Here is a 21,706-nt window from a genome sequence, read left to right as displayed (position 1 = left end):
TGGTGGCCCCTAGTTCTTATATGGGAACAATACATAACTTTTCCTTGTTCACTTTCTCCACACCACTCATGATTTTATACACCTCTATCAAATCCCCCCTCTGTCATCTCTTTTCCAAGCTGAAAAGTCCTAGCCTCTAATCTCTCCGCATATGGGACCTGTTCCAAACCCCTAATCATTTTAGTTGCCCTTCTCTGAACCTTTTCTAATGCCAGTATATATTTTTTGAGATGAGCAGACCACATATGTATGCAGTATTCAAGATGTGTGCATACCATGGATCTATATAAGTACAATAAGATATTTGTCCTAAGGACCAGAGTTTCAGCCAGAGGTATTGACATGATGGACACGAGTATGGCTGAAGAGGTCTTCCCAACCATGACCTGTGCATAGCAGTAAGGCTACAGAAGGAATATTACTATCCCAGCCATAAAGCAGAGGGGTGGGGACAGGGATAGCTCAGTGGTTTGAGCATTGGCCTGCTAAACCCAGGGCTATGAGTTCAATCCTTGAGGGGGCCATTTAGGGATCTGGGGCAAACATTGGGGACTGGTCCTGCTTTGAGCAGGGGGTTGGACTAGATGACACCCTGAGATCCCTTCCAACTCCGATATTCTATGATCTATCTATCATACCAGTCCCGGTCTACACAGAAGTCACAGATTTCTGTACTGCCTAGAACCTGAATCCATTCATGTTGAAGACTGCAGTGCTTTGGTGTCTGGAAAGGATTCAGATTTCCCAGAAGAAAACAATTTCCTGCTAACCAGGAGCGGGTTTACTTTGCACATACTCTGCTCCTCAGTGGTTATGGTTCAGGACAAGGTGTTGGTGCACTGTGACCTAATTTAGTGCCCGTCTGACAAGGACTTTGGAGCACAGCTGCTGGCTTCACTGAGTCCACACCAGCTGCAGTGATTCTCCTTGCAGTCAACACCAGAGCAATGTATTTAGGAACAGGAATCTCTGAGGTTTAGCAGTGTGAATTACTGCTTTATTATTGGTACAGCAGACTGAGTGGACATTGTTAGTCTCCACAATTACCCAAGCCATGAGATACATTGCAGGCCTCAGAGGGTCATGCCAGGCCAGAACTGAAGTGGCCCTCAAGTCCGTACATTCAGATAATGGGCCACTTATTAAACCAAAGGGCATGCCCCACCTTTTGGGGAAGTATGGACATACTTTCTTTTCACCCAATAAGCCATGCACTCATGTTTTAAATGGCTTAGTGCCACTGGAAATTTCAGATGCCCACTGGATGAACTGCAGTTCCTAGGCAAAGGGGATCAACATGGTACTCTCAGAAGCTTTTATTAAAATTTTGTTCTGAAAAAGGATTTATAAACAAGAGGCAGACTCTTCCCTACATGGGAAATGTGTGTATGCAAGAACAAATACATATGAGACTACATGGCAAGCCACGATTTAGATTTTCAATAGGATCAGCATTTTTGGACAGCAGTAGCAAATCATGTGCCATTTTAATCTATTTTTAATTAAAATGGTTTGTATTTGGGTAATCAAATTAAATTACATCACATATATAATCAACGTATAATCAAATGCACAGAAAACAAAAAGATTTCCACCCTGCAAAGCTCTCGTGTCCAGTCATTTGCCCCAAGGTGCAACTCCATTCATGGACCTGATTACAGATGAAGTCCCTACTCCGAAAATGGATATTTCTTGTACGTACTTTACAAAACATGCTGAAAAAAGTGCTTTAAGCTAGATGCACTCCTAAATATAACCAGCCTAGAGACTGATTAGTTAAGAACATTATGACACATTTCTACTCCCTGACAGCTCCTATTTTATAACTAGCCACCTTAAAACTCAATTCTTGTCCATGGTCAGTAGTTGTTTCCCATACATCTGTCAGACCACAGCCCTGACAGCAACACCCACTATGAGAGTGGAGTCCCTAGTTCTGCACCCTTCTGACGTAGGGTATGTCTACACAGTAATTAAATACTCACAGCTCATTGGGCGCTTAGGCTGCAGGGCTGTAAAACTGTGGTGCAGACATCCAGGTTTGGGCTGGAGCCTGAGCTTTGGGACCCCGCAAGGCTGTCCCAAACTCAGGCTCCAGCCCAAGTATCTACACCAGAATTTTACAGCCCCACAGCCCAAGCCTAAATCAGCTGCCAGGGCCAGCCATGGGTGTTTAATTACTGTGTAGACATACCCTGATAGCCCGGACAGAGCAGTGTAGGCTTCCTTCCGAGGTTGAAAATTAATTCACCTTTCCAGGATGGTCTGTGAAAGTCCCCCAAAGACAATCTAAGATCCAACTGGTCTAATTAAAAACAAGCTATGCTGACAAGAGGAGATTAAAATACAACAGTTTGGTCTTGCAGTGTGACATGGTAGACAGGTTATGCGGTACAGACAGGTTAGTTGCAGTGAATGCAAGCTGTCTCTCTATTTTTGGAAGTGCGCCTTCTCTCCCCATGCCCTCACTCCTGCCCTCCCATTTTCAGCCTGAGTGCCATCACTCTAGCCCCACTTGGTCACGCAGCCTCAAGAGTCTCTCTGACTGCAGGTGTCTTATGCTGCCTCACAGATCCCATATAGCCTGTGCCCTTTTTGATGTTAAAGGTGGGACAGAATATACTGTCCCATCAGGCATGTCGGTTAAACTTACACCAGCGTTTCATTAATGCAATATCTGATCTGGGGGAAATTTGTCTGTTCTTCATGCGACAGAGTATCCTTGATCTCATCCCCACCCCCAATCTAACTTTGGAATCATTCCCATTTCTTACCATGAAACCTTACATTTCAAATACACCTTTGATCTTGCCTGCATGTTAGTCAGCTTAAGACAGGGGTAGTCAATAGGTGGAGGGTGGGCCAAATCTGGACAGCCAGATGTTTTGGAATGGACCTTGAATTTTTTTTTATTTACTCATTATTTTCTCTGGAGACTGGACCTGGATTATACCTTGACCAAGAAATTTGGACCCTTGACAAAAAATAATTGACTACCCCTGTATGACTGGTTTACATGTCACTTCTCCTAAGGCTGAAGCTGTTAAACTGACTCAAGCTTCAGCTGCCTTCAAAGTGACAAGATTTACTTTTTTTGTAGTTTCCTCTTACCAGCGTTTCTAATAAATTGTTACTTGACAGATGAAAAGCAATCTATCCCAATCACACATAGATCAAGAGTAATTCAGACAATTTGTTATAATGCAAGCATATTCTAACAAAGACATTCATAACAGATTCCAAATGGGACTGGATGTTTTGCTTAAGTGAAGCCTTATGCTAAAGTAAAGAGAAGAAAGGCTAATTACCTATTTTTAAAAAATGACTTATCTGAAATCTGTACATGTGCACACCTGTGAGGGGATGCAGGCAGACTTCCAAACCATTCTGAAATTTAGAAAGACTTTAGGAGTGCCCTGCAAAGCAAGCTGTGTCAGCGTAGAGCAGAAAGTAATTTTCACAAATGCCACCTCAGCACTGCCTGTACCAGTGACCATTCATAGCTTCAGAGAGGGGGAGGGGAAAGAGATGAGGGGGAGGTGCAACCTTAAAGGGCCAGTAAACCTATCACAAATCTCTCCCTAGTTAACGATCTACAAGACTACTTTATTCACAAAAGCTTGAGTTTTATACAGGCCACCCAGGAAGACTAACAGTAGTTAAACACCAGATAATGCCCCTTACAATAATCTTGTCCTCTTCAGTATGGTCAATTATAAACTGATTAACAAACTTCATTTGTGTCAGGTTTCAGAGTAACAGCCGTGTCATTTGTGTGTTAGTCTAACCAGTGTTTAAGTGCTCTGAAAAGCTACTGTACTATTCCCAACTCCGATGAAGTTTAATCCATTTCTCCTTGATCACTAAACAAGTTTATAAATACATACATCCAAGATGCCCAGTCCCTAAGGACAGTTAGATCACAAGCCCTAGAGAAGTATAAATATGGCACAAAATAATAGTGAGACTAAAGATTGATGGGGGTAGTGAATAGTCAAACAGATATTCACTGTTTGGAGAGGAACCAGGGACATGGTAATACTGAAAAAAAGATGTGGAGTTGATAGAGATCAAATTATATGAGTTTGCAATGTGATACATCAACAAAGAAAAAAGGCTAAGTCAGTTTTGAACTGCAGATGAAGAGTAATCATGTAATGGAGGGGAAAAAGGTAACAATCCCTCTCTATGGGAGGGCACCACATCAGGAATAGTGTGTCCAGTTCTGTGTACTGAGATTACTAGGAAGTTACTGAAGAATTGGAGTCTCACTACAGAAGAGCAACCCAAATGATTAGGAGGCTGTAGGGATTAATTTGTGAGGCATGTAACATTTATAGTATGGCTAAGAGATGACATGATCTTCTACAAGTATTTGACATACACACCAAGGAAGGACAGGAATTCTTTAGGGAAGGTAACTAGGAGTAACAGGATAACATTAAAGGGAAAAGCTAGTAAGTTACTCTGATATTCATTCTAACAGTGATACGTACATAGAAATAACCTTTTAAACGAAGTGGTTGCAATGAATCACCTGAGACTCTAAAACTAAAGTCACTTGGGAGAGGGGGATGGGGGAAAGAAGAGGAGGGGGCAAGAGAAGAGACACAAATACCAGAACCCTGAACTTGCAGTTATATGAACCAAATTACTGAAAGCCTAGTCATACATTAATATCTATTATTTAAATCAGCCTTGCAAAATTGTCACAAAGAAATCACCAGCTAAAGCACCTCACCTGCTCTTCACTATGAAACTCATGAAAAAGCTTTACTTACTCATTTTCCTTCCCCCTAAAAAAAAAAAGTTACCCTGGGCAAATAGCATTTTGCAAGTCTGATCTGGCATTGGACAAGATCCCAAGGCAGGCCATTTTGTTACAATTAAAGATTTCAGTACACCAGGTCTAACGGGGTGTAAAGCTCCTCTAGTCAGCTTCTGGTGGTAGGTGGAGGGCAGTGGTTCAAATACCTCTTTTCTTCATAAAAAGGAGAGTCATCCAGAAAACCTTCTCATTAATAAAACCTAACCAGAATCTCTCTGCCATGCCTGACCACCACTCAGTCTCACCTACACATTGCCATTCAGGGGAACACTCCTTTCATATAGATATGGGGTTCTCAAACTGGGGGTCAGGACCCCTCACGGGGTCACAAGGTTATTAAATGGGCGGTCGCAAGTTGTCAGCCTACACCCCAAACCCCACTTTGCATCCAGCATTTATAATGTTAAATATATAAAAAAAGATTTTTTAATGTATAAGGGGGTCGCACTCAGAGGCTTGCTATGCGAAAGGGATCACCAGTACAAAAGTTTGAGAACCACTGATATATATCCCATCCATGAACTCTGGCTCTTGTCTAGGCTAGGATAAGAGGCATAACTAGTGACTGACATTCTAGGAGTCAGACAAGACACGATATACTTTAACATTTGTTATACTACTATAAAGTGCAAGTTAAACCATAGGTGGGAGCCTAACACACAGAGCACACATTAAAAGCAGTTTTCAGAGTAGCAGCCGTGTTAGAAAAACACAAAAAGAAAATGTAGCTCACGAAAGCTTATGCTCAAATAAATTTGTTAGTCTCTAAGGTGCCACAAGTACTCCTTTTTTTCTTTTATTAAAAGCAGTGTGCTTTCTCTATACTAGATTACTGGACATGTTAGCACTACCTTAAATCCTAGTCTAGACAAAGGCTAAATCTTCCCTCCCCCTAGACAGCCACATCCCAGAAACCACATTTTATTCCCCCCCCAAAAAAAACATTTCTGTAAAGCCATCCTCATCCAGTCCCCCCAAAACACTCCGGATAAAGTAATTTCAAATGATAAGATTGGGTCTATGAGTCAGCCACCCTCATTCTCAATTAAAAGCAGAACATTGATTTTGTAACGAGCATCCCACAATTCCTTATGCCTTGCTTTTATTTACAGTCATTATTTCATCCTCTCCAAATACATATAGACAAATAAGATCAAGGTAGGTAATTAAACCCAGTCTTACTCAAATATACCTACCCAGAAACCCATTAACTCACCTTATGGGACTTTCTTGGTGCACACTAAAACCTTATTTGTGCTGTACAGATTAACGAACTATGGAGTGGTTTCCAGCAAAGAGGTCTAAAAGACCAAAGTAAGTCTGCAAAGATCCTGATAGTGAGAACTGAATTTTGTACGCTTCTTACAAATATCAGATAAGAACAATGCCAGAAATTTCACAATCCCAGCTCCAAAAATATGACTAGCTTGCAACAATCTTAAAAAGTAAACCAGTCAAAGCGACACAGAAAGTTAGTAGCAACACCACAATGAAGTTATACTTCGTCCTTCTTATTAAAGGTTTGTTGAGCTGTTTTGGGGGTGGGAGGGATGTTGGCTGGGCTGATTTAAGAAGGGAATTATCACGCAGCCCTGAAACCGAGGTGGAGGGGAGGGTGCTGGGCTGCTCTCTTGTGGCCACTGCCAGCGTCATCATCAAAATCCCACGTTAATTCACCGATGCACCCCTCCCCCCTCGAGCAAAAGAGAAGAAAAAAGAAAACGGTGAAAATGGAGCCAGGCGCCGCGAGTAGCAGGTCTGGGAACAGCCCCACGTGCAAGGCGCAGACCCAGCTAACACACGAACAGCAGGTGGGCGCCCAGCTAACACCGCGGGCGGTAGGGGCCCAGCCAGAAGATGCCCTCCGCGGGCAGGCAGCGAGCCCGAGCCCGGTCTGTGCCAGCGCAGAGCGTCCTGCCCGGCGCGGGAGGCAAGCGCAGTAGAGAGACCCGCTCCCCGCGGGGGTCCTCGGCCCCGAGCCCGTTCGGGACAAGGCCGGGCAAAAAGTTCGTGCAAAGTTCGGCGGCGGCAGCGCCGGCCGAGCCCGGGCCCATGCGCAGTAGTGACACGTAGGTCTTGCCCCCTCCCCCTCCCCGTGGCGGCTCCCGTGGGGCTACTGGAGCGCAGCTCTAAACGGCGGCGCGGGGCTGTGGGCAGGGAGGGGGCGCGACCCGCGCGGGGGAAGCGGGACAGACAGCTCCCTTTGCCGCTGCCGCGTCTCAGCTTCCACGTCGGCAGCTCAGCTCCGCTGCCCGCGCCACCCTTTCCAGCCAACTTGGTGCCGTGGGCCCAGCCCGGCGCCTCGGCTGCAGCGGGTGAGGGGTGACGGGGCTGGGGGTGCCCCGAGTCCCGGTCCCGGCCCGGCATGCAACTTACTCCGGCCGGTGCCCTGCTAGCTCTCTCTGCTGGAGAAGCCCCGAAACGCTCCTGGGAAAGCTGCGAGGCACCTTCCCCGGTTGCTATATAGGGCGGGCGACTGCCAATCCCAGCCACGCACGTCAGAGCCATGCCCCTTCCCTTCCAGGGCAGGCCTGGCCCTGCAACCGCAGCGCCGCCGGCAGGGCGCTGCCCGGTCGGGTCCAGAGGGGCAACCAGGCCTCAGGGGGAAGGAAGAGCTGGTCCCCGCTGCCGGACCTTGGCTCTCAGCCCGCCCGCCCCCTTGAGGGAGGCGGTAGGTCCTCAGCTGCCCTGAAGATCAGCATGATAACCTTCCTCTACCTCCCTCCCCATCTGCAAAGTAGGAAGAGGTGAGCTCAGCGGGTGTGACCCCCAATTAGCTGAGAGCCAGGAGTGTCCCCCCCAGAATTCCACTTCCCCACATTCTGACAGTCCAGTCAAACGTCAGGGTTGACCTGTCGTTTTGGAAAGTACAGGTACATCAGCTTCAGGGAAAAAGTCACTTTGATTTCTGGACCAGTGTCCCAGGGAGTAGTTACAGTTCTAGAGCTGTACTGGTAAATTATACCACTATAGTTCTGCTGCTTTCCCTGTTTAGGCAAGCCCTTAGTGTTAATTCACTAATGTGTGGAGTGTGTTTTGAAAAGCAAAGACCCAAAGTGCTAATATAAGGTCTACATACTATTTTAGTACCTATGTTTCCTATGGCTCACCTTTTACATATAGCACTTTACACAACGTTATCTTTTGCTGCTTTGAACACTCTCACCCTACACTCTAAATAGCTAGCCTCTACTCAGTCACACCTGTCTTTAAAGCATACTTCTGTAAAATATCTGAACATTAATCTAAACAAGGATATAAAAATACATTTGCTTGGTACAGAGATTAACCTAGTGAGGAGGGCTTAAAACTAGGTTCACCGGGGGAAGGAGACCAAAGGCCTGAGGTAAGTGGGCAAACAGGATACCTGGAGGAAGCACAGGCAGGAACGTCTGTGAGGGGAGAACTCATAACGAGAATGAGGGGCGATCAGCAGGTTATCTCAAGTGCCTATATACAAATGCACAAAGCCTTGGAAACAAGCAGGGAGAACTGGAGGTCCTGGTGAAGGCAAGGAATTATGACGTGATTGGAATAACAGAGACTTGGTGGGATAATTCACATAACTGGAGTACTGTCATGGATGGTTATAAACTGTTCCGGAAGGACAGGCAGGGCAGAAAAGGTGGAGGAGTAGCACTGTATGTAAGGGAGCAGTATGACTGCTCAGAGCTCCGGTATGAAACTGTAGAAAAACCTGAGTGTCTCTAGATTAAGTTTAGAAGTGTGAGCAACAAGAGTGATGTAGTGGTGGGAGTCTGCTATAGACCACTGGACCAGGGGGATGAGGTGGATGAGGCTTTCTTCCAGCAACTCGCAGAAGCTACTAGATCGCCCATGAGAACCAGGACGTGCGACTTCAATCACCCTGATATCTGCTGGGAGAGCACTACAGCTGTGCACAGACAATCCAGGAAGTTTTTGGAAAATGTAGGGGACAATTTCCTGGTGTAAGTGCTGGAGGAGCCAACTAGGGGGAGAGCTTTTCTTGACCTGCTGCTCACAAACCGGGAAGAAATAGTAGGGGAAACAAAAGTGGATGGGAACCTGGGAGTTGGTCGAGTTCAGGATCCTGACACAGGGAAGAAAGGTAAGCAGCAGAATACGGACCCTGAACTTTAGGAAAGCAGACTTCGACTCACTCAGGGAACAGATGGGTAGGATCCCCTGGGGGAATAACATGAGGGGGAAAGGAGTCCAGGAGAGCTGGCTGTATTTCAAAGAATCCCTATTGAGGTTACAGGGACAAACCATCCCAATGTGTCAAAAGACTAGTAAATATGGCAGGCGACCAGCTTGGCTTAACAGTGAAATCCTTGCGGATCTTAAACATAAAAAAGAAGCTTACAAGAAGTGGAAGATTGGACAAATGACCAGGGAAGAGTATAAAAATGTTGCTCGGGCATGTAGGGCCAAATCGCACCTGGAGCTGTAGCTAGCAAGAGATGTTAAGAGTAACAAGAAGGGTTTCTTCAGGTATGTTGGCAACAAGAAGAAAGTCAAGAAAAGTGTGGGCCCCTTACTGAATAAGGGAGGCAACCTAGTGACAGAAGATGTGGAAAAAGCTAATGTACTCAATGCTTTTTTTGCCTCTGTCTTCACGAACAAGGTCAGCTCCCAGACTGCTGCGCTGTGCAACACAGCATGGGGAGTAGGTGGCCAGCCCCCTGTGGAGAAAGAAGTGGTTAGGGACTGTTTAGGAAAGCTGGACGTGCACAAGTCCATGGGGCCGGACGAGTTGCATCCGAGAGTGCTAAAGGAATTGGCGGCTGTGATTGCAGAGCCATTGGCCATTATCTTTGAAAACATGGCAATCCGGGGAAGTCCTGGACGACTGGAAAAAGGCTAATGTAGTGCCAATCTTTAAAAAAGGGAAGAAGGAGGATCCTGGGAACTACAGACCAGTCAGCCTCACCTCAGTCCCTGGAAAAATCATGGAGCAGGTCCTCAAGGAATCAATCCTGAAGCACTTACACGAGAGGAAAGTGATCAGGAACAGTCAGCATGGATTCACCAAGGGCAAGTCTTGCCTGACTAATCTAATTGCCTTCTATGACGAGATAACTGGCTCTGTGGATGAAGGGAAAGCAGTGGACGTGTTGTTCCTTGATTTTAGCAAAGCTTTTGACACGGTCTCGCACAGTATTCTTGTCAGCAAGTTAAAGAAGTATGGGCTGGATGAATGCACTATAAGGTGGGTAGAAAGTTGGCTAGATTGTCCGGCTCAATGGGTAGTGATCAATGGCTCCATGTCTGGATGGCAGCCGGTATCAAGTGGAGTGCCCCAAGGGTCGGTCCTGGGGCCGGTTTTGTTCAATATCTTCATAAATGATCTGGAGGATGGTGTGGATTGCACTCTCAGCAAATTTGCGGATGATACTAAACTAGGAGGAGTGGTAGATACGGTGGCAGGTAGGGATAGGCTACAGAGGGACCTAGACAAATTGGAGGATTGGGCCAAAAGAAATCTGATGAGGTTCAATAAGGATAAGTGCAGGGTCCTGCACTTAGGATGGAAGAATCCAATGCACCGCTACAGACTAGGGACCCAAAGGCTAGGCAGCAGTTCTGCGGAAAAGGACCTAGGGGTGACAGTGAACAAGCTGGATATGAGTCAGCAGTATGCCCTTGTTGCCAAGAAGGCCAATGGCATTTTGGGATGTATAAGTAGGGGCATCTTATACTTATGATGCCTAGGGGGTCATCTAGTCCAACCCCCTGCTCAAAGCAGGACCAATCCGCAATTAAATCATCCCAGCCAGGGCTTTGGTCAAGCCTGACCTTAAAAACTTCTAAGGAAGGAGATTGTACCACCTCCCTAGGTAACGCATTCCAGTGTTTCACCACCCTCCTAGTGAAAAAGTTTTTCCTAATATCCAACCTAAACCTCCCACACTGCAACTTGAGACCATTACTCCTTGTCCTGTCCTCTTCTACCACTGAGAATAGTCTAGAACCATCCTCTCTGGAACCACCTCTCAGGTAGTTGAAAGCAGCTATCAAATCCCCCCTCATTCTTCTCTTCTGCAGACTAAACAATCCCAGTTCCCTCAGCCTCTCCTCATAACTCATGTGTTCCAGACCCCTAATCATTTTTGTTGCCCTTCGCTGGACTCTCTCCAATTTATCCACAGCCTTCTTGTAGTGTGGGGCCCAAAACTGGACACAGTACTCCAGATGAGGCCTCACCAATGTCGAATAGAGGGGAACGATCACGTCCCTCAATCTGCTGGCTATGCCCCTACTTATACATCCCCAAATGCCATTGGCCTTCTTGGCAACAAGGGCATACTGCTGACTCATATCCAGCTTGTTCTCTGTCACCCCTAGGTCCTTTTCCGCAGAACTGCTGCCTAGCCATTGGGTCCCTAGTCTGTAGCGGTGCATTGGATTCTTCCATCCTAAGTGCAGGACCCTGCACTTATCCTTATTGAACCTCATCAGATTTCTTTTGGCCCAATCCTCCAATTTGTCTAGGTCCCTCTGTAGCCTATCCCTACCTGCCACCATATCTACCACTCCTCCTAGTTTAGTATCATCCGCAAATTTGCTGAGAGTGCAATCCACACCATCCTCCAGATCATTTATGAAGATATTGAACAAAACCGGCCCCAGGACCGACCCTTGGGGCACTCCACTTGATACCGGCTGCCATCCAGACATGGAGCCATTGATCACTACCCATTGAGCCGGACAATCTAGCCAACTTTCTACCCACCTTATAGTGCATTCATCCAGCCCATACTTCTTTAACTTGCTGACAAGAATACTGTGTGAGACCGTGTCAAAAGCTTTGCTAAAGTCAAGAAACAATACATCCACTGCTTTCCCTTCATCCACAAAACCAGTAATCTCATCATAGAAGGCGATTAGATTAGTCAGGCATGACCTTCCCTTGGTGAATCCATGCTGACTGTTCCTGATCACTTTCCTCTCGTGTAAGTGCTTCAGGATTGATTCCTTGAGGACCTGCTCCATGATTTTTCCAGGGATTGAGGTGAGGCTGACTGGTCTGTAGTTCCCAGGATCCTCCTTCTTCCCTTTTTTAAAGATTGGCACTACATTAGCCTTTTTCCAGTCATCTGGGACTTCCCCCGTTCGCCACGAGTTTTCAAAGATAATGGCCAATGGCTCTGCAATCACAGCCGCCAATTCCTTTAGCACTCTCGGATGCAACTCGTCCGGCCCCATGGACTTGTGCACGTCCAGCTTTCCTAAATAGTCCCTAACCACCTCTTTCTCCACAGAGGGCTGGCCACCTACTCCCCATGCTGTGTTGCGCAGCGCAGCAGTCTGGGAGCTGACCTTGTTCGTGAAGACAGAGGCAAAAAAAGTATTGAGTACATTAGCTTTTTCCACATCCTCTGTCACTAGGTTGCCTCCCTCATTCAGTAAGGGGCCCACACTTTCCTTGAGTTTCTTCTTGTTGCCAACATACCTGAAGAAACCCTTCTTGTTACTCTTGACATCTCTTGCTAGCTGCAGCTCCAGGTGCGATTTTGCCCTCCTGATTTCATTCCTACATGCCCGAGCAATATTTTTATACTCTTCCCTGGTCATATGTCCAACCTTCCACTTCTTGTAAGCTTCTTTTTTATGTTTAAGATCCGCTAGGATTTCACCATTAAGCCAAGCTGGTCGTTGTATATTTAATACTAATATAAATGCTGGAGGCAAAGCAGGGTTTGGGGTGGAGGGTGACAGCTTGCGCTCCCATGTAATAACCTCGTGACCCCCTGAGGGGTCCCGACCCCCAGTTTGAGAACCCCTGCATTAGGGCATCTAGGTCATCCCCTGGAAGCTAAAAGCAATAAACTTTCATATGCGTCAGCACACAGTATATATCCACTGGTCCTCCCACGAGCACATTTTCACTTCTGCTGTTGTATGTGGCAGAGGCAAGGTCCATGCAGCTGGCCTGACACAGCACAAGTCCCAGGCAAAACAGAGAAACCCTCCTCACCATTTCAGATTCAGTTATAGTTTAAGGTGCAACCAAAAATCAACCATATGTAAAATCTCTGGCCCTATTCCCTTCATACAACTAAGCAGCATCTAAACACTACACTAATATTAAACAAGGCAGTTCTAGTGTCTCCCTGGCCTGGTTTCCAGGAAGCTGGACCCACATCCTCAACTTTTTAGGCTCCTAGCTTCCACTGATTTAAATGGGAGTTATGGGCCTAAATACCTTTGAGCATCAGAGCCTTATTTCCATCCATTTTCTCTGTGAAGAGACAAGCCCTTTTTAAGGCTCTGAGTGCAACTAGCTTCAGCTACACCCAATTAGCTCTTGTGCAGGTAGGAAGCCTAGCGTTGCCCAGGTTACCCTCAGCGCAGAGAGGCACTGCCAGATGAAATCCCAGTCTGGAAACCCCTACTGGGATTTATCTTCCTTTCCCCAAATCTCCATCTCATTGTCTGGCTTAATAGGGCATTCCTTAGGGATATACTGCATCATATCAGTGATGGGGGTCCACATACACCTATCACATTGTAGTTATTCACATGAAGTTACAGGCTCTCAGACATTACAGGTTTGTGGATCTCCTTCCAACATCCCCTCAACAACTGTATCCTTCGGGAATCCTCAAGTAGCTTGGCTTTTTTACCATATGGCTCCAGCTACAGAACAGCGACACACAGCATGTGCCACCAGGCTTTGTGGCAGAGGAGGTTCTGGAAGGGTCTATCACTGCCTCCACTTCTGGAGTGCAGATTTCTGTTGGGGAGAAAACCTGTCACAGGCTGTTCTCCTCATAAGTATAAAAGCTTCCATAGAGGGAGACAGCCTGTCATCACCGATTCCTCACACACACACAGCCAAGTGGTATAGAGATTTCCTGTGGGAGGATAAAGAGAAAAAGCTTCAGGGATGCTCTGAGGCCTGTTGTGACCTGGTTCCCTGTCCTCCCACTGCAACCACACCAGTGGGAGCAACCTGTCATGGTCACTTCCCTTCCCTCCACAGAGTTCTTGAAGGGTTGTTTAGAGCCTGCTCTTCTCATCATTCCCTGTCAGGGTGACCACACATTGAAAACAAGAAAACAGGCCATCTGTCATGAAGGCATGTATAGGGTGGGTTTGGTAAGGCCTAGCAAGGAGAGCTGAGGCATCAGGGGAGAAGAGGGTGCTCGGCTCATCATGACAAGCAATGCCCAACCTCTCCTTTTCCTGGTACCCTGTGGATTTGGCTGTGTAAAGAGAGGGAGACTGGCTTGAGGATTAGTGAGAAGAAGAGCCGACAACCAGGCATCATGGGAAAGATGTTAACGTGACAAGTGGACCAGTTCTTGATAAGAACATATGCTCCAGCAAACTATCATCAGTTTCCCTGGCTCAGCTGCAGGCAGTTCCTGCTTACGGCCAAGCTGAAGGAATGCACAGAAATTGCCACAAAACAGAAACCCTCAGGGACATTGGGTCAGGCCCTAAAAACAGGACATGTCACGACATTCTGAGAATGGAGAACTGGGGAGAAAGAAGCCTCTCTGAGTCCTGCTCTCCTTAGGAACAGAGATTTCTAGGCAGGGAAAAACTTGTGGCCCCTCAACTTCTGGTGCAAAGATGCTGGTCTTTCATGGCGCATTCACCCTCGGACAACCTGGGATTTTGTTGCGGAGGGCAACAAAAATGATTAGGGGGCTGGAGCACATGACTTATGAGGAGAGGCTGAGGGAACTGGAATTATTTAGTCTGCAGAAGAGAAGAATGAGGCGGGATCTGATAGCTGCTTTCAACTACCTGAAAGGGGGTTCCAAAGAGGATGGACCTAGACTGTTCTCAGGTGGTAGCAGATGACAGAACAAGGAGTAATGTTCTCAAGTTGCAGTGGGGGAGGTTTAGGTTGGATATTAGGAAAAACTTTTTCACTAGGAGGGTGGTGAAGCACTGGAATGGGTTACCTAAGGATGTGGAGGAATCTCCTTCTTTTGAGGTTCTTAAGGTCAGGCTTGAGAAAGTCCTGGCTAGGATGGTTTAGTTGGGGATTGGTCCTGCCTTGAGCAGGTGGTTGGACTAGATGACCTCCTGAGGTCCCTTCCAACCCTGATATTCTATGATCTTTCCAGGGTCTTTTCAATTGTTTTCTGGTGTTGCAAGGGATGCATACTCTATTTTGCAGCCAGGAACTGCAGGTCTTGTTTTGAACTCAACCCAAATGAGCTAAAAAATAAAAAAGTGTTGAATATGAATGTATGATTCATTATATCTTAAGATTTCTAAAATGTAACGAGTAAGTACCCATCTTGTGCTCTGCGTGCTTATCCCACACACTGAAATCACAAAATAATGCAAGAGAACTGCCCAGAAATAGATCTACCTCAGTTGCATTAGAGAAGAGAAAAAAAGATGGGCTTTGCAGCATGCTCAAAAGGTTAACAAATCTAGGCTCTACAGCACAGTTTCTCAAAGGTATTTAGGCTCCTAACTTCAATTGATTTCAATGGATGTTAGGATCCTAAATACCTTTGAGGATCTGGGCCCAGCAGACCAAGGAGGGAAGTGAGTTCCAAAACAGAGGACTAGTCATAAAGAGCACCTTGCAAGTTCCCTCTCGTTTATATTGAAGGAGTTCCAGCTTTACCAGCTCTGCTGATCTCGATTTTGGCAGTACTAAGGCTGCGTTAGAAAGTACTTGTTTATTTCTTTTAGGCAGACTACTGTTTTAAAAGAAGGTGGAAGGAAAACTCAGAATGAAAGCCTTACACAAGTCAGAGCATATGGAAACTCTCCCATAAGCAAAGCAAGTTACTCCATGGAGCCAATAATTTGGCATGTTTTCATAGTATACACTCAGATATAAATATTGTTTATCCCTGAAGAAAACCTTTGATAAGGTTGTAATAATGAAGATCACTGGGGGGGGGGGGGGGGGAGAGGAAGAAGAGAGAGAAAAAAGTAGTTTGCTGTAAAAAGTGACTCAGAGTGGCATAACAGCATTCTATGCTTCCTATGTCAATGACTTCCAGACCAAATTTGCATCATTTACAACTAGATAGGAAAGAAGTTCTCACGGAGATCTAGAAGTGAAGCTGTGTTCCTTTTGATTCATACATCATCACCAGTAATAAAGATTCCATTGGCCAAATTCTGCCATAGGTTACACCTACGCAACCCCACTGTCTTCAGTTGTCCACTGTCTACACTTGAGTGAAGGGGCAGGTTTGTATCCCTAAATGGTGCTCCTGTTGAAAAGAAAAGCATCCATACCTAGTATGAATGAATAGCCTAATCCTAACCAAGTAGCTTTATAAAGAAGTTCCCTTGCCATAGTAAGAAAGCTGACCAAAGAGTCTGAGATCAGGGTGAATTTATGAGACTGTTTAACCTGACTGGGCTTCTCTGTCAGAAGTCTGTTTATTGATTACTTTACTTTCTGGGCACGTTGACACTAAAATGATGTATCTATCAGCCTATAAGCAATGCAGTGTACTTCTTATAGTATCACTGAATGCTCCACAGAAAAGGCCAAGCAAAATAGGTTTGAAAAATGAAAGTAACGTATTGGTTTAGAAAGAGTTCTAAAGTGAGCAGGATAGATAAGAGCAACCCCCCCCCCTGCAGAAAGAGAAACTGCAGCAGATTGGAGAGTAGGTGGTCATGATTTACCTATGGTAAAGTGAGAGGAAGCACTGTGTAGTGGTCTGACTAAGTGGGGGATTTTTTTAGTGTTCTGCATTAATATGGCGTGTGCCTCTTTCCCCTATGTGTTTAACGAGGTGGTGGGAGAGGGTGTTCGTTGTTGCAAAGGGCCAGGTGTGACTACACATAGCAGTCTGGACCCTGGACAACAGCCAGGACACTGTGGAATTTGGTAACCAGTGTGACCTAGAGTCCCACCCCATCTTGGGAGCTAGTCAGTTCTGGCCAGTGGGAGGACAAAGGGCTGAGGAGAGAGGGCCCCAATGATCTGACCAGCTGGTTCTGGCCAGTGGGAACAAAGGATGGAAGAGAGGGCCCTGGACGGGTGATCTGTTTGCCCAGGACTGAAGATAAAGGATGGAGGAGGGGCTGTTGGGAAGGTGATATATATAGGATGATCGACTGGAAGGACGTGGCTTCTGGACTAAGGCAAAGGGCAGCCTGAGCCACTTGGATGCTGGACAGACCCAGATGGACAGTGCTGGGACTTCCTAGGCTTGAGGGCCCTGAGAACTTTTTGTGCTGTGTCCAGACGTACAGTAAACCCTTCTGTTTTACGCTGGCAATCTAGAGATCGGGGTTGCATTGCTCCCTCTGAATGTGGAGGTCCTGGGGGCCCAGAGCAAATAGACTCCCTGAGGAGAGTCATGGAGACAGACAGGTGTGCTGAAGGCTCAGAGAGGTGAGGTTCCAGGAGGCGGTGGAGCTCAGGGCTTAACCCCCAAGAGAGAAAGTGACTCCCAACAAGTGCTGTCACACACTGAAGGGGGTTCCTCCCAGGGAATGTACAGAGCTGAGAGTGCATGGGTCCTGTGAGACTATGACAAGTGGTTAATGCAGAAGGCAAAGTCAGGAAACATGAACTCCATTTCCAACACTGCCATGTCTTGCTGTGTTGGCTTGGGAAAGGCTCAACATCTGTGTCTCAGTTTCACCAGCTATAAAAAGGAGAAGACAAGGATTATCTACCTCACAGATTGTGATTTAATTGCAGGTTGTACAGCACTCTGTTCTTTGGATGGAAGATACCATAGAAGAACAGTTATTATATGTGGCTAGAGAGAGAGAGAAAGCGGAGAGCTTGCAAAACCAAGCCCATTCTAAATGGATTTACAAAGCAAGAGAAAGCAGCAGGCGCTTGTGTGAGATAGTCCTGCTATTTAATGCAAGAGAGCAATCTGGCTGCTGTTTTGTATTAACCAAGGATTTGGGAAGACCAAAGCAGAAACTGCTAGAGTTAAAATGGGGTGTAATTAAATACAAGTAAGGATTTCAGCACAGGGATGACTCTCAAGTAGCGTTTTCTAGCAATATTCCAGAGATGTTAATAGGCAGACTTATGAATCAGGGAGATATGGAAAAAGATTGCCATGCCTAAGGAAAACTCCAGGATTCTGGTCTGTATTAAGGGGAAATGTTTGTCAAACATAAGGGACAAAGAAAGGAAGCATTCGTTTGTGGAAAGTTATATTGCTTCACTTTAAGTTAAGAGCTGATTGAGTCAAGAATGGGAGAAGAAGCTTTCAGAAAATGAGTCACATGAAGTCTAGATTTAAGTTTCAACTGGATAGAAGTAATGGCATAGGGTAGCAGGAAGGGGAAGAAAGTCACAGAAATTCAAGAAAATTGAAGTTTATGCTATTAAACTTCCCATTATTTTTGCTGTTTTCTGCAGATTACATTTTGCCCTTTAAAAAATACTGTTTTAGCTGTTCATCTTGCAAAGAGACCCTTCGTAATGGAGCTGCGCTATTGTTCTTCTTTCTGTTAAGCCAACACTGCAGAAAAACCATCTCCAGACAATAATTAGCAGAAAAGTGTGTTGCAAAGCGTAAATGGTGGCTTGCATTTTTAAGCAACAGTTCCCCAAGAAATTAATATTGGACTGATATCACAGAACAAAACATGATCTTTCTGCTCAACATCCACCACTTATTTCCACTTTCTCAGTTTCTGGGATAGTTTATTCATTAAGAATATAAGAGCGGCCATACTGGGTCAGACCAAAGGTACATCTAGCCCAGTATCCTGTCTTCCGATAGAGGCCGATGCCAGGTGCCCCAGAGGGAATGAACAGAACAGGCAATCAAGTGATACTTCCAAATGGGATTTGTATCTCATTCTGCATTGGCTGGTAGACTGACATTCCTTGTCCATTCAACCTTGCAGTGTTTCTTGTTTCCCAATTTCCCCTCCTCTAGCAATTGCAATTTAGAATGAACATGTGGCACTTTTTTGTATGCTGTTGCCAGAAGGTGCAGTAAATATCATGTAGCATGAGAATACTAGGGTCTCACAGCCTGTGCCTTTTCTTCTGGAGGCTATCTCCTAGCACAGATCTGGGGAGTGAAAAACAGGGTCCATATCTTAGCTTGGGGTCTCCCACTGTGCTGTCTGATACACATAATGTACAAGCACCCCTTGCTGATGCTTTACAGAGCAGACTGATCTAAAAGGACCAGTTTACAGCATTTTTAAAAGACCATAACACTCCCTCCCCCACTGACTTGATTTAGGTAAGTAATTATGAGCAACCACTGCAATAAACTGTGAAAGAGTAAAGAAAAATGTCAAGAGATTACAGAAAGACATCCCAGATGGACAAGGAGAAGGGAGCAAGGACAAAGAGTTAACTCCACAGTGGAAGGAACAGTAGAAAGCAACCCACTACAAAGGAGTGATTAGATAGGTATTGAGGATTTAAATGTGGAAATTGTGATTAGAGAGAGGCAAAGAGTCCTGTGGCACCTTATAGACTAACAGACGTATTGGAGCATAAGCTTTCATGGGTGAATACCCTCTTCATCGGATGCATGTAGTGGAAATTTCCAGAGGCAGGTATAAATATGCAAGCAAGAATCAGGCTAGGGATAACAAGGTTAGTTCAGTCAGGGAGGATGAGGCCCTCTTCTAGCAGTTGAGGTGTGAACACCAAGGGAAGAGAAACTGCTTTTGTAGTTGGCTAGCCATTCACAGTCTTTGTTTAATCCTGAGCTGATGGTGTCAAATTTGCAAATGAACTGAAGCTCATGGTTCAACCACCATTCCAGAGGACATGCTTATATGCTGATGATGGGTTCTGCTTGATAACGATCCAAAGCAGTGCGGACTGACTGACGCATGTTCATTTTCATCATTTGAGTCAGATACCATCAGCAGAAGGACAGGTTTCAGAGTAACAGCCGTGTTAGTCTGTATTCGCAAAAAGAAAAGGAGTACTTGTGGCACCTTAGAGACTAACCAATTTATTAGAACATAAGCTTTCGTGAGCTGCAGCTCACTTCATCAGATGCATATCGTGGAAACTGCAGCAGACTTTATATATACAGAGAGAATATGAACCAATACCTCCTCCCACCCCACTGTCCTGCTGGTAATAGCTTATCTAAAGTGATCATCAGGTGGGCCATTTCCAGTACAAATCCAGGTTTTCTCACCCTCCACCCCCCACACAAATTCACTCTCCTGCTGGTGATAGCCCATCCAAAGTGACAACTCTTTACACAATGTGCATGACAATCAAGTTGGGCTATTTCCTGCACAAATCCAGGTTTTCTCACATCCCCCCCACCCCCATACACACACAAACTCACTCTCCTGCTGGTAATAGCTCATCCAAACTGACCACTTTTCAAGTTTAAATCCAAGTTAAACCAGAACATCTGGGGGGGGGGGGGTAGGAAAAAACAAGAGGAAACAGGCTACCTTGCATAATGACTTAGCCACTCCAAGTCTCTATTTAAGCCTAAATTAATAGTATCCAATTTGCAAATGAATTCCAATTCAGCAGTTTCTCGCTGGAGTCTGGATTTGAAGTTTTTTTGTTTTAAGATAGCGACCTTCATGTCTGTGATTGCGTGACCAGAGAGATTGAAGTGTTCTCCGACTGGTTTATGAATGTTATAATTCTTGACATCTGATTTGTGTCCATTTATTCTTTTACGTAGAGACTGTCCAGTTTGACCAATGTACATGGCAGAGGGGCATTGCTGGCACATGATGGCATATATCACATTGGTGGATGTGCAGGTGAACGAGCCTCTGATAGTGTGGCTGATGTTATTAGGCCCTGTGATGGTGTCCCCTGAATAGATATGTGGGCACAATTGGCAACGGGCTTTATTGCAACTTGGATTTAAACTTGGAGAGTGGTCAGTTTGGATGAGCTATTACCAGCAGGAGAGTGAGTTTGTGTGTGTATGGGGGTGGGGGGATGTGAGAAAACCTGGATTTGTGCAGGAAATAGCCCAACTTGATTGTCATGCACATTGTGTAAAGAGTTGTCACTTTGGATGGGCTATCACCAGCAGGAGAGTGAATTTGTGGGGGGGGGTGGAGGGTGAGAAAACCTGGATTTGTGCTGGAAATGGCCCACCTGATGATCACTTTAGATAAGCTATTACCAGCAGGACAGTGGGGTGGGAGGAGGTGTTGGTTCATATTCTCTATGTATATATAAAGTCTGCTGCAGTTTCCACGATATGCATCTGATGAAGTGAGCTGTAGCTCACGAAAGCTTATGCTCTAATAAATTGGTTAGTCTCTAAGGTGCCACAAGTACTCCTTTTCCATCAGCAGAAGGTTGATTTTCTTTTTTTGTGTTTCAGGTTCTGTAGTTTCCACATCAGAGTGTTGCTCTTTTAAGACTTCTAAAAGCATGCTCCACATCTTGTCCCTCTCGGATTTTGGACAGCACTTCAGAGTCTTAAACCTTGGGTCGAGTGCTGTAGCTATTTTGAGAAATCTCACATCGGTACTTCTTTGCGTTTTGTCAAATCTACTGTGAAAGTGTTCTTAAAACGAACATGTGCTGGGTCATCATCCGAGACTGCTATGACATGAAATATATGCAGAATGCGGGTAAAACGGAGCAGGAGACATACAATTCTCCCCCCAAGGAGTACAATCACAAATTTAATTGACACATTTTTTAATGAGCATCATCAGCATGGAAGCATATCCTCTGGAATGGTGGCTGAAGCATGGAAGGGGCATATGAATGTTTAGCATATCTGGCTTGTAAACACCTTACAACGCCAGCTACAAAAGTGTCATGTGAACATCTGTTCTCACTTTCAGGTGACATTGTTGTGACGCTCTGTGCCTTGGGGGGATGCCCCACACCCCCATGTTCATCTTTATAAAATGATTGTGTGGTATCCAATGCAAAGTTTGTCATGTTGGGTGTCTTCGGAAGACTCATAATGCACTGAGCATGGTTATTATAGTGATGTT

The 21,706-nt window shown here is 45.5% G+C and overlaps 1 protein-coding gene across 3 annotated transcripts in view; it reads right to left on the bottom strand.

The window, feature by feature from the left end:
• Positions 1 to 21,706, bottom strand: part of HDLBP (high density lipoprotein binding protein) — a 91,424-nt gene that overhangs the window by 48,689 nt on the left and 21,029 nt on the right. The window contains exon 1 of one of the 3 annotated variants that reach the window (XM_084638365.1): positions 7,205 to 7,334. The exons of 1 other annotated variant lie outside the window; for it this stretch is intronic. The gene's annotated coding sequence lies outside the window, so the exon portion shown is untranslated. Of the gene's footprint in view, positions 1 to 6,044; positions 6,110 to 7,204; positions 7,335 to 21,706 lie in introns of those variants that run through there. One more of the 3 variants, XM_084638366.1, reaches the window with a different exon arrangement.

Source organism: Lepidochelys olivacea (genome assembly GCF_965140295.1).
Source record: "Lepidochelys olivacea isolate rLepOli2 genome assembly, chromosome: 9".
NCBI lineage: Eukaryota > Metazoa > Chordata > Testudines > Cheloniidae > Lepidochelys > Lepidochelys olivacea.
This window is presented reverse-complemented; position numbering and strand designations above follow the sequence as displayed.